Source organism: Emys orbicularis, chromosome 1 (assembly GCF_028017835.1).
Source record: "Emys orbicularis isolate rEmyOrb1 chromosome 1, rEmyOrb1.hap1, whole genome shotgun sequence".
NCBI lineage: Eukaryota > Metazoa > Chordata > Testudines > Emydidae > Emys > Emys orbicularis.
Genome location: NC_088683.1, coordinates 116801249 through 116815599, shown reverse-complemented (window position 1 = coordinate 116815599; position 14351 = coordinate 116801249). Strand labels below are relative to the sequence as shown.

The window sequence follows — 14351 nt, the reverse complement described above, 5'->3', positions numbered from 1 at the left end:
CAGCATATCTTTTAGAAAAACATCCAATATTGATTTAGAAATTGCCAGTGATAGAGAATACACCATAACCCTTGGTAAATTGTTTCAGTAGTTAATTACTCTCACTGTTAAAAATTTACACCTTATTTCCAGTCTGAATTTGTCTAGCTTCAACTTCCAGCCATTGGCTTGTGTTATACCTTTCTCTGCTAGATTGAAGAGGCAATTATTAAATATTTATTCCCCATGTAGGTACTTATCAACTGTGATCAAGTCACCCCTTAACCTTTTCTTTGTTAAACTAAATAGATTGAGCTCTTTGAGTCTATCATTACAAGACATGTTTTCTAATCTTTATGTCATTCTGATGGCTCTTCTCTGAACCCCTCCAGTTTATCAACATCATTCTTGAACTGTAGACACCAGTACTGGACACAGTATTCCAGTAATGGTTGCACAAGTGCCAAATACAAAGATTAAAAAAAAAAAAAAAAAAAAAACCCTCTACTCCTACTCAAGATTCTTCTGTTTATGCATCCAAGGATCACATAGCCCTTTTGACCACAGCATCGCACTGGGAGCTTATGCTCTGCGGATTATCCATCGGGACCCCCAAATCTTTTTCAAAGGCATTGCTTCCCAAGATAGAGTCCCCCATCCAGTAAGTCTGGCCTACATTCTTTGTTCCTAGATGTACACATTTACCCGTATTAAAATGCAAACTGTTTGCTTGTGCCCAGCTTACCAAGCAATCCAGATCACTCTCTATTTGTGACTTGTCCTCTTCATTATTTTCCACTCCCCTAATTTTAGGGTCATCTGCAAACTTTACTGGTAATGTTTATATGTTTGCTTCCAGGTCATTGATAAAAATGTTAAATAGCACAGGGCCAAGAACTTATCCCTGTGGGACCCCACTAGAAACACAGCCACTTACTGATCATTTCCAATTCACAATTATATTTTGAGACCTACCAATTAGTCAGCTTTTAATCCATTTAATTTGTGCTATATTAATTTTCTATTGTTCTAGGTTTTTTTTTTTTTTAATCAAAATGTGCGGCATCAAGTAAAAAACCTTAAAGAAGTCAAAGTATATTTCATTAACACTATTAACCTTCATCAACCAAACTTGTAATTGCATCAAGAAATGATATCAAGTTAGTTTGACAGGATCTATTTTCCATAAACCCATGTTGAACACCACTGAAAAAAGCGTATGAGGAAACAGTCTGTGTTCAGTTCAGGGTTTGGAAGGGATGTGATAAAATAAGGCACACAACCACACACTGAACGATAAAAAAAATACTGAAAAGCTACCCATTCAGTGAACACCATCTATCGTGTGCACTTAATGAGCTCCAGTCCTGAGGGAAAACATAGGAAATTATAATGTCCTGAAAGACTTCATCACAATGCATTTGCACACAGAGGCTGAACTAAGATTGCATGGGAAACCTTAAATTTAGTATTTGCTAACTTTTGAATGCTTGACTTTGTAAGCTTAATCTTCATTTAAATAGTTTTTTAATGTAAATGTATTGATAGGGCAGTTACAGCATACAGACTTCATATCAAGACACTTTCTTCAGGAAGTGCACATTTATCTATCTTCCCCTTAAGCCCTACCCCCTTCCACACATACAACTTCTCTTTAAAAAACAGGAATATAAACACAGATGAACGCCATTAATTCAATGATAAGATTGTACACACAGTTAAAATAAAAATGAAAAGCATGGTATAAAAACCTAGAATTCCTGATTTTTATTTTATATGCAACATCTAACATTGTGTGAACAAAAATATTAGCAAAACATTTTTCAGTTATATAACACATTCCTTACAGACAATCCTTTCCAATATGTTCCTCTTTAAGGCTGACATTTTCTGGGCTTGATCTCTGTCAAAAGGTGATTTATTTTTAAGGTAGAGCAAAATCCCTTTGACTATTTCTGTAGTACAAAAGAGTGAAAACATGAATTTTCCAATTGTAAAAGATCCTAACCATAGTAATTGTTTGCACACAAAAAACTAACAGCCAAAACGGTTTTAAATTTTAAACTTGGCATGAACAGAGCCCACCTGAGGACTAGAGGCCTCCTTGGATGAGGGAAGGAAGATTAAAAATAAGGGAGTGAAAAATAATTTCTGAATATTGCCAGTGCATACCTGTTAAGATTTTAGCAGACCTTAATAAATCCTGCCCCCTTTACAATACCACTACAAACTTGCTCTGCCTGGCATGACTGGAAGTCTCTTCTCAGGGTGGGATACGATGATCTCAAGCTGAAACAATTAACACGGGGAAGAGTAAGTGATTCACTGAAACAGTACAATTCTCCCCAAAAAGGAAAACCTTACCATCAAGACTGGAGAATCACAACACCTTAAATATAGTTATGAATTATGCTAATGTAGGGTCTCTCCACAATTTGTACTGTTTCTACTCCTCACTTCCAACTGTCTAGCTATATCATACCTATACTTTAGAGGGAAACGAGTTAATTTCTTATGCTTTCAAGGAAGTAAAAAGTCAAAACTGTAACTGAGGACAGACTTCCAGAGTCAGAGATACTGACCACTGGATATGCATCAAGATTGGAAAAGGAGAACTGAGAAATAAATGCTGCAGCTTCTCTCTTGAGGAAAGAATAATGAAAATGCATGTATGCAGTGTAGTTGTAGCTGTGTCTGTCCCAGAATATTAGAAATATAAGATGGGTGACATAGTATCTTTTATTGGATCAACTGCTGTTTGTGAGAGAGAGAACTTTGAAGCCCCACAGAGCTCTTCCTTTCTCAGGCCTGAAGAAGAGCTCTGTGTGGCTCGGAAGCTTGTCTCTCTCACCAACGAAAGTTGATCCAATAAAAGATATTACCTCACACACCTTTATCTCTAATGACAATATATGAAAGCTGTATGTCAAAAGAACCCACCTTTAGGGAGTAAAGTCAGCTATATGCTTCATGAAAATCTAAGTGCTTTATATGCCATTTATGAAATATTCATTGGCTCAGTGGAAATGAAATCCACAGACTGAAGGCAACAATATGAGAGAATCCAACAGGACCTCATACTTCCTGTGATGAAGTTATATAGGAGCCCATGCAGAATTTAATTGTTAATGACATGCCACCAGAAACAGCTAATGTCTCTCTATTCACCCATGGCTTTTTGACCTAAAAACTGAACTGATTGCACTGCCCAAGGACCAACAAGTAAATCTGGAAACCAGTTAGGCTGAATGAAGCCTGAAAAACGCTCTGGGAATAAATTGAAGGGGAAGAAAGAAGGTGCCCTTTACATACAAGCAGAGATTAAACCCTCTACAGAACGCTTATGACCACACTCCAACCAAGCAGGCCCACTAAGTCCTTCTGTAGTACTTGTATAGAGCTCTGAGCAAAGTATGTCCACTTGCCCTAATACTAGAAAGCTATATTTTGGTCCAATGGTTAGAGAAAGGGACAAAATAAAGACTCCTTTAGTTCTACTGATTGCCATAATGACTTTGAATTAATCACTTAATCTGGATAAATCACTTAATCTCTGATCCAGTTTACTCATCTGTAAATAATGATTTACGAAGACATTATCTAAAGAGAATAGCATGACACTTACCTCACAGTATGTTGATGTTTAATTCATCTATATCTGCAAAGCTCTTTTAGAGACTCATATGTAAGATGTTGTACAAATGCAAAATGCAGCATTTGATTTCAGATCAGCCCCCCCCCCCCCCCAAAATGGGCTGGCATAGTGAGGTGTTGGGCTTTGCTTCTAACAAATTAATAGATTTCTTTTGGCAAATAAACTCACAAAAAATACAACATTTCCTACTGCAAACCATGGCAAATTCCCCCTAGTGGCAATGAACTAAAATCCTCAGTTGTCAATTTCTATATCTATACGGGATGATCCATTTATATGCAGGGTCTGCCACATCTGTCCACCTTGTTACTTAAAAGAAAGGAAATGTTCAGGTAAGCACAGAAATTTTATTTACTGTTTCCAGATGCAAAGAGGTCAATCACCAGCACCAGCTGATTTACAATGAATGAGGATATTTTTGGGTGTAGGATCCCTTTGCTTAGTCCATTTTCTGCCATGTAAGTCTTGGTGTTCATCTTCGCCCTCAGTGGACAATGCACTTTGCGGCAGGAAACTTTGCTCTGCCAAGAATAGGAGACATTTTCTGGAATATGGCTGATAGTTTTCTTCCTAGTTGACTTATGAAAATCCCAGACACACTGACAATTGTGACTAGAATAAGTCTGTTATCCATGGGAAGACCAGTTCTCCTAAACCTCAGTGAATCACTGGTGTGGTCTCTCGGTTATCCATGCCCAAAACTGAACTGGAAGGATCCCTTACAAATAAAAAAGGCTGATTCTGTACGTTTCCAGATTGAAAGAGTAGAGAATATATAATTGTACCTAAATCTGTGCCAACAGATTTAGACTGGGTGAAATGTAGGGGAGATAACCAGAATCACTAGATAAATCTCATGTGGCTGTGTATGTGTCACAGGATCCCTGGGGTACAACCTGGAACTGGGGTACCTCTGTGCCCTCTTAACTCTCCAGCCTGAGCTGTCACTCACAATGCTTTGATAGTGACAAGCAGCAAAGCCCTCCAGGCGCTGTTATCACTCAGTACATTAGGACATGGAATCCCAGCTAGATTGCATGAATGCTTCCTGGGCCACTCACAAATCACACAGAGAAAGGTACCAGCAAATCTCCCAAGCCCCCAGCCTTGCACCCCCAGAATATACCATTTTACTCTGGTCAGAAGCCTGACCAGTGTAGGTTCATTGCCCAGTCCAGCCCTCCTTCGATGTGGAGAGGACATATACTAACCTTTGTAAACTGAGCTAAGATTTCCCAAGCGCTTCAACCAAAACGCACAGTTTTAAGTAAAATATAAAACAGATTTATTAACCACAAAAAGATAGATTAAGTGATTACAAGTGGTAGACACAAAAGGTCAGAGATAGTTACCAAAGAAAGTAAAAGGTAAGCGCGTAGTCTAAATCTTAAACCTTATTAGACTAGGCAGTATTTGGATCAAGAAGTTTTTTCTCACCCACTAGATATTATAGTTCTTAAAACACAGACTTCCCCGTTAAGCCTGGGACCAGTCTCCTCAGTTCAAGTCTTTGTCTTCCCAGCATTCTTATTGCTTCCATTGTATTATTGCTTATTGTAGTCGGGGAGGAGAAAGGCAAAAGCATGATGCCACTGTCCCCTATTTTATGTCCTCACTCCATGTGCCTGGAAAGAAACTAGCCCAGACGGGTCCTGGTGAGCTTTGCTGAGTCACAGGGTTGAACAATCCCCCATTATGTGGTGCTTCTCTTACAGAATTGTAAATCCCTTGTTTACAACTCCTCTCCTGATTAATGGTAACTTAACACTCTCTTGAGAGTGGATCACCACCCATGTTGTCACTGGGGAACTAGAGACTCTCAAACTTACAACATATTTCAGTAACAACTATACAGCAGAATCTCATAACTAAATACACACTAATGATATACATATTTGGATAAAATAATAGGTTTCAGCAGATCGTCTTTTCATACGGTATCTTACATGGCATGATTTGTATGAAATATATCAATTATCTGACGGGGTGAATATGGGGGTTCTAGAGTGTGCTTTGAGGTACACTGTGCCACAGTAGGAGATCAGCATTCCCCATTAGGCTTCAAAAAGAACTGGATTTTTGTTTCTGTGCTGCCACTTGTTTTTCCTTATGTCCATCTTCATCTTGTTATCGTTCTTCTGAGATGAGATTTTGTACCTAAATGGTATTCATTATTAGCCCAGGCCTATGTATATTTCTCCTCAATTCAAAAGATACACCAAGAACCATATCAATGTGTTTTCCAGCTCTCTCTCTGTATAGAACTCTGGTCAGAAAATTTGTCCCGGTAGAGAAAAAAGTGAATTTCCTTCTTCCTTAAAAGCTAGTATTAATACTACCATGATCTTGGAAGAGACCTTGGGAGCACATCAGATCATATGGTAATGACAGAAATTAGGAAAAGAAAAAAGCTGCCAATCATATATAAAACATAAGAATTGTCTGTGGCAGGGGTAAAATTTGAATGTTTTGTGGATAAACCTCTTTTAGGAACCTATTCAGATGTTTTAGAAGGAGGTTGCTGTTTGTCCTGAATTCTGAGGCTAGAAATAGGATGGAGAGTGGGTTGCATTATTCTAATCTGAAGTAGATGGATGATTTCATTCATGTCCTGGCACTTCCATGGGTTGCTGAGACTGGAAACGGAATAAATCTCTTCCTGTAATTCTTGCACACCTCCTTCAGCAGACCTTCTCTGAACTAAGTTCAGTGACCTCATTTGAGATTATAGGCAACCTATTTGCTGCCAACTGGGGGTCTAACTCCAGATAGGGCTGGCTGGGAGTTCTGTAGACAGCTCTGAAGCAATAGAGATCCACTACTGACCTCCCCTTAGCAACCTGCACTTGTGCTAGCTACCACTTGCAAAGAGGCGTCTCTCTGGTTTTACTTCAAGGACTGTTTCAACTTGTCATATTGTAAGGAGGAAATATTGTTAACCCAGTAACATGCCTAGACCATTCTTTGCAACTGGAATACCAGTTGTTATGCTTATTGCTGAAAGCAGCTAGAAAGGTCTCTCTGAAACCATAGCACAACTAACAAACCATGAGGGGAGGGAGAAGTGGGTGACCACGAGGAGTACACATGACCCTGTGCCCTCCTGACTTGAGCTTTTTCCTAAGCATGTGGTTTTGCAAGATGGAAAGTCTGGCAATAGTTAACTATTGCTATGTAAAATATAGCTGGTTAACTGACAGAAAGCTACACATTACAGGCTGGAAAACGTCACACTTAATTTAGCTTCTGCTCAGACATTGGTTTGTTTTTTATGAACAAGCTATATAATACTAACAAATTGGGTATAAAAAGAGGATGAAATGTGAACTTGAGGGACACTTGGACACCTCTCAAGTTCCCCTGCAGACAGAAGACTGGCCACAGGAGGTCTACATGAGACTTTCGTAGCTCACTGGGAGGCCTAGGAAGGACAATAAGGGAGAGGGCATGATCTAGATTTTTCTGCCACCTCCTGCTGAGATCTGCCACTAAGCAGCCAGTTGCGCAGGTAAAGGCAGACAAGGATGCCCCTTCTTTTCAGGTGTGTCATCTCCAAAGCGAGGCACTTCGTAAAGAACATTAGTGCCAGTGACAGTTCAAATGGCAGTAACTTGCACTGATAATGACGGGGTCAGGACATGATCTGAGATACTTCCCTGGGTCCAGATGGATGGCTAAGAAAAGGAGAGCCATGAACAACTCTTGAGCCTAAAAGGAATAGAATGATGGAGGCAAGCACTAACCATCCAGAAGCTCAGGCAGCGTATGTATTTGTTCAGTCTCCTCAGGTCTAGGATTAAATGAAGACCCCTTTTCTTCTTTGGGATAAGGATATATTGGGAATAGAAGCCTCTTCCCCTATCCTCACCTTCTATGGCTACTCGCTAAAGCAACAAGGCTACTTTTCTTAGTGACAGGTTCTTGAGATAAGGGTCCCTAAGAGGGATAAGGATGAGGTGTAGGTCGGGGGTAAGATGTGGATAGGTAGCCATGGCCCATGGTGTCTAGCAGCTATTTGTCAGCTGTAAGATTGTAGTGCAAATGTAGTGGAAGGGGGGGCAAGGTAACTTCCAAAAGTGGTAGGCTCTGTATCAGTTGTGGTGTGGCAACCATAATAGCTCCTTGGGTAGAGACAGTTTTTTGTTTTCCCTCCATTGTTGACTGTGGTTATTCCTAGGGATCAATGTCTGACTCTGGTGTGGGAGTTCTTAATGCCACTGGTGAACAAGAGCTCCTTCACTTTCTTGAAGCATGGGATGGGGATCTGCTCTGGGACACATGATTGTCATCTTTGATTCCAGATCCTCCTCCTCCTCCTGTGCCACAGTAGTGGTCTTGCTTGCGTCCCCTGCCCTCAGGGCAATAGAGGACTTGGAGAATTTTTCCCTGGACTGTTATTTATGGAACTTTCCTTGTGGGATGAACCTGCCTGATGTTTGGAGCTAAGTTGATGCTCCTAACTGGTTCATTTCTCAGTGCTGCCCTTTGTTGTCAAAAGCATAGATGCCAGATCCATTGATACTGGGGTCAATGCCACAGCTACCAACATCAAGACTGCAGGTGCCAAAGCAGAGTTGAGGCCATCAGCACTGAGGTTGTCAGTGCCAGCATTCTCACTGATGCCTTCTTCTTACCACCAGATGACAGAGTATGGTGCACTAGATGACTTCTTTGGTTCCATTTTTTGCTGTTATTACCTCCTCTGGGTCCAAACTGACCCTCATGAGTTGCCTCAATAGGTGCAGCTTGAAACATGCATCCCTGGTACAGGTCTTCAAGGAGAAATACCAGCAAACAAAAAGTTTGTCCAAGATCAGACTTTTCCCAATGCAGAAACAGCATCTACAGGGTGGTAGTTGGATTAATTTTGATTTTTTGGAATGCCAATAGTAATCAAATACAGATTAAATGGATTAAGGAGAAGAACAGCATTCTTCACAGCAGTATGGGGGTGGGGAAAGGTTTGCAAGCTCTGAAGAGAGTAGCAGGCCACTCGCTGGGCTCCATCGTGCTGCCACAAGAGGTAAGAAGAATTGAGGGAAGGTCACAGTTGATCACCTTTTATGTGCTCACGTGGGAACATGAGGCAGAATACCATGTATGCACAGCCCCGACAGACACACTATTCAAAAGACTCCAATCTTGCACGAGGCACATGTGGTACCTATAGTGCGAGCCACACTGACACACTCAAAAAACCACTTCAGTTTTCCAAAACATTTCCCACTGTATCACTAATATAGCTGGGAATCTATTTGCCTGATCATCTGATCTCAAGAATCAAAGCTGCATACACCTTTGTGAAACAGATTTATATCCCACTGTCTTTTTCAGGGAGAAGTCCTTAGGCCATGGGCTATTCAGACTGAGATGGAAGAAAATACATCTGGGAATTCTAGATTGCTAGATTTTAAAAGAGCAACTACAAGGATTAAGCACCAAGAATAGCTTTCTTGAGGTTCAGCTTAAAGGTTACAAGCAAAACAAAAGCACCTGGGGTTAGCACAGAGGAGTCCACAAGCCATAAAGAAATAAAGAGAGATAAACCTAATCGTGTCTTCCTAGACATTTCCTAATCAACTTACATATCTGGGGTTTCAAATGAGTAGTTTCTAAGTATGATACTGAGGATTTTTCATACCTAGCCCCAAGCTTCTTACAGCATAGCTCTGCCCTGTCCGTTTCTCCCCGGGAGAACACAGATAGACAAAGGGGGAGTCGTTTTTCAATTTTAAAAAGTTCTAGCCTTCCCATTGCCTCTTTTGGCCAGGTGCCCACTCACTTCCTTTTACCTATGCACAGCAGTGAGACTTTTTAATCATTTACAGGTAGAGCAATTAGAGAACAGCTACTAAGAGGGATTTTATAGTTACTGGCTGGCTGGGTGTTCATAAAAGGAAGCTACCCCGACCCCCACCCTTCATTTATCACAGTGCCACAAGCAGATAATAGGAGAGGCAGTGCTCAAGGCCCCTGCAGTGCAGGGAAATGATTAAGTGAGATATATCCAGATAATTGTGGCAAGTGACCCACACCCAAATGCTGCAGAGAAAGGCAAAACAAAAAACAAAAACCAAGATCATTGCCAATCTTTCTTGGGGAAAATTACTTCCCAACCCCACACATGGCGATCAGTTAGACCCTGAGCACAGGAGCAAGAACCAGCCAGCCAAGCACCTGAGAGAGGGGGAGAGTGCTCGGTGCCATCTCAGAACCCTGGCCAGTATCCCATCTCCAGTACAGGCCATCCCTGATGCTTCAGAAGAAGAAATTTAAAATATATATATCTCCCGGAGTACATTGGGGGGAAAATCCCTTCCGGACTCCTGCCGGTGGCTAGCTGAAACCTTGAAGCATGAGCTTTAGGAACACAACACAAACCGGAAGTGAGCCAAGGGTGTTGAGCCCTGCCCCACCCCTACTACCCAATCACAAACAACTCTGTCATACAACTGCACTCATAAATTTGTGCTACTCTCTCTTAAAACTAATTAAGTTGTTTGTCCTCACAACTCCGACTTGGAGGCTGCTCTAGAACCTCACCCCTCTAATGGTTAGAAGCCTAATTTGCAGTCTGAATTTGTTCATAACCAGTACTCACCTATTTGTTTTTGTGCTAACATTGTCTTTTAACCTGCCCTGGTATTTATACCCCCTAATGTATTTATTTAGAGCAAATATCTCTCCTCTCAGATGTCTTTTTGCTAGACTAAGCAAGCCAAACTCTTTCAGTCTTCTCTCATAAGACAGGCCCTCCATTCCCCTGATCATCCTAGTACCTGATCTCTGCATCTGTTCCAGTTTAAATTCATCTTTCTTGAACATGGGTGACCAGAACTGTACACAGAATTCCAAATGAGGTCTTACCAGTAGCTTGTACAACAGCATTAATATTCTCTCTCTATTGGAAATGTCTCGTCAATTACATCCTAGGATCGCATTTAGCTTTTTTCCACACCCGAGTCATATTGGTGGTTCATAGTCATCCTGTTATCGATCCTCACACCTACGTCTCTCTCCTCCTCCTGTCACTTCCAACTGATGAGCTTGTAGAATAAATTCTTATTATTAGACCCAATGTGCATGACCTTGCACTTCGTACTATTGAATTTCATCCTATTTCTGTCACTCCAGTCTTCAAGATCATCCAGATCTTCCTGTACAATATTCTGATCCTCCTCTGTATTGATGCCTCCAAACTCTGTATCATCAGCAAATTTCACTAGCACACTCCTAGTTTTTGTGTCAAGGTCATTAATAAAAATATTGAAGACGACTGGTCTCAAGACCAATCCTTGAAGAATTCCACTAGTAACTGCTCTCCAGTCCAATAATTCACCTTCCAGCACAATCCGTCACCTTCTCCCCTTTAGCCAATTCCCTATCCCCCTTCCAATGCTTGTATTGAGCCCCATCTTCCCTTAGTTAACTAATAATTTCCCAAGTGGTACCACATTAAATGCTTTACTCAAGTCCAAGTATATTAGATCTGCTGCACTTCCCTTATCTAAGAAATCTGTTATTTTCTCAAAGAAGGAAACTAGGTTATTCTGGCATAATCTACCTTTGATAAACCCGTGTTGCATTACATCTCATCATTTACCTCTATGAATTTATTTTTTCTTCACCTTATTTGCTCTAAGACCTCACATACTACTGAGATCAGACCGACTGGTCTGTAATTCCTCAGATCACAAAACCAGTCCCCCACAAACTCCCACATAAAAATTTGCCCCAAAACTCTGTTAGCTGCTAGCTGTTCACTGCTCCAATGTTTGTTGGTGACTGGCTTTTAAACCTAGCCAAACTAGATCAGCACCACCCCCTTGATAAAGGACATCAGCAAGCATTGAATCAAGACACACACCTGGAACCAATCACTGAAATAAATCACTCCAGAACAGAATACAAAAATCACCACTGTCCTCTCAGGCCAACTCCAACCCCCCCCCGCTGTTTGCTGCTCCAATGTTCGCTAATGACTTGCTTTTAAACCTAGCCAAACTGCACTGATCTCCTTTGTAAAATGTTTGGAGAGCCACAGATGATGCTATATAAGAGGTTGGTGGTGTTATATTTGCAATACTGTCCACCTATGTGACCACTGGGTGTCAGATAATAGCTACATTTTATTTACTTTTGCTATTCTGAAGTCATCTGAGAATTTTCATGCCCAAAGGAGGGGGGGGGGGGTTGAGGTGATGCCTGCCTGGATTTGGCTATCTATGAAAGGCCTGTATAGGGTGGAGACCATTCTTTCAGGTAAATATCTCCCATTAGAACTATTCGTCAGAAATTTGAAATAAAGTTTGGATTTTTTCCCTCAAAAAAGCTCTGCAGCGGGAAGGTCTCTGCCTGTCATTGTGGAGGCAGGAAAAACTAGAGGGAATTTCAGGGGGAGGACCGTTCCCCTACTGCCAGGGACTGATAGGTCTGATTCTGCCCCAGCCATAAGCAACATGAGGCACCCCTTGTAACAGATTTGTGGACCTTAGGACAAGGAAGATCTTTTTATTTGAGTTTGTGTTGTTCTCATAAAAAGGATGTTAATGGGGACCTGAACTTGCCTTTTACAGCATAGATGAGCATTTTAAGTGTGAACCTTCTTAATAGAAAACATTTCTATGTAAAATCTGAAATACTACTGAATTAGGAAACTAAAGTAGCAAGTAAAATACATCCACTTTAGCAATGTAAGACTATAAAATGGGAAGTAAATAATTAGTAACATGTATATAAAAATATGCAAGTAAAGAAATCAAATAAAAATTGTTTTAAGATATCAAAAGATTGATTTTTTTAAATTTAATCGACCTTGGTTCCTGAGATATCCAGGAACAGATTGAGATCATCAGTGTGTCTCCGACTTATTTTGTATTACCTTTTTTTTAAAAAAATGTGCCGTTTCACGTTTGGGCTCAGTCACTCTGTTGAAATTGGACAAATAAGTCTCATGGTATGTTAATTCCATAACTGCATCAGCATAACTTGTCAGGTTTCTGATGCAATGCTTATTTAAGTACACTTAAGATGTGCTCTATGCAAATATTTAAATGCCCAAAAATCAAAAATTCCTTTTGATGATCACTTGTGCTATGGTTGATGCAGTTTTAAATGTTCATTGGAAGGGAACCCCACACAAAAAGGCATGAATATGAGTGAGGTGAATTAATTCCAACATTCAAACAAATAAGAAAAGCTTTCACAATATTTGCCTTGCTGTGGGTAATAAAGCCAGATTTCTTCCCCTGACAGACATTTCTTTGGTTTACATTAAAATACACTACCACTTCACAAAAGTCTTAACTGCAAAGACTCCTTTCAGTGTTGTGCTCTTCTATGTGTCAATTGCTCCCAGCCAGCTCAAAAAAAAGTTTAATCACAGTGTGTGCTGGTCTACACTAGAAAATTAGTTCGACAGCACTAGTCAACAGAAGAATTCTTCCACCCACATAGCTACTACCTCTATGGGAAGTGGATTACCTATGACAATGGGAGAACCCCTCCCATAGGCATAGGTAGTGTCTACACCAACGGGCTACAGCAGCGCAACTGCAGTGCTACAGCTGTGCTGCTACAGCTGAGCCACTGTAGTGGTTTAAGTGTAGACAAGTCCTGTGTATTTCGCGTGACTACCACAAGAGGCTAGAATACTGTGATTCTCTTCTGTCCCTTCTTCCTCCATCTAAGCTATTTATCAGTATTTTGGGGAAGTAGTATTGATTACACAGAACCTAGTGCAAAAAGGCCTCAAACCACAACAGGACCTCTAAACGCTACTTCAACAAACAATCATGTTATAGTAGATCAGGGACCTGCAACTCCTGGCTCCCAGATTCTGTTCTTAGCTCTGTCAATGACTTACTTTGAAATCTTAACCAAGTCACATTTATACATCTGAGTTTATATATAATCTAACTGTACCACTGTTACCTGCCTCACAGGGGTGTCTGTGAGGCTGAGTTAATTGTAAAGCACAGTGGGATCCTCTAAGGCACTAATGCAAGTGTTAAGTATTAATATTTTTAAATGGCCTAGAAGACGGTATGGTAGCTAGGTGCATTACTGTATTCCTCTCACTACAAAAGGTGACTCAAAGCACCCAATAGGAACAAGTGAGTCTCCAACGACCCTACAAAAATATAGCCAGGAAGGGGTCCACAATAAACATGAGACCTTGAGTTTTGCTGCCAATATTTTTATTTCAATCTAACATAGCTTTGAACTTTTACAGAAAATCACAGCACAGATTGCAAAAAATACCTAGCAGGCACTCTGTCAGAAGAAAGTATTGGTGAGACTACTATCATTTTTCAGTTTTTCTGCTACTTGCAGAAAAGAAAGGCTGAGAGCAACTAGAGAATTATCCTTGCAGCACAGAGGATGTGATGCCAAATTAACCTTTCACACCCAACTGCTTACAAACCATTGCATCCTGGTTCCAACTCTTGAGTTTCAATCACTGTGGATCACTGCCTGCCACAAATATTTCCTTAAACTAACTAAAACTGGTAAATATAGGAAATAAAAGCAAAGAATCCTTATGTTGAAAATTTTTTGACAGGAGAAGACTAGAAACACTATCAAGTTCTTCCATCCCTCCTGCTGGCTGAGTCAGCAGTGGTACTTCACAAGACTTCTTTCTTCAAATATTTGTTTAGCTGCTGACACTGGCATCTTTGGTAATTTATTCCATATATTAAGTACTCTCACAGTA

General features: G+C 40.5%; 1 protein-coding gene across 1 annotated transcript in view; it reads right to left on the bottom strand.

The window, feature by feature from the left end:
- Nucleotides 1-14351, bottom strand: part of ERC1 (ELKS/RAB6-interacting/CAST family member 1) — a 569800-nt gene that overhangs the window by 513233 nt on the left and 42216 nt on the right. The gene's annotated exons all lie outside the window — the stretch shown is intronic.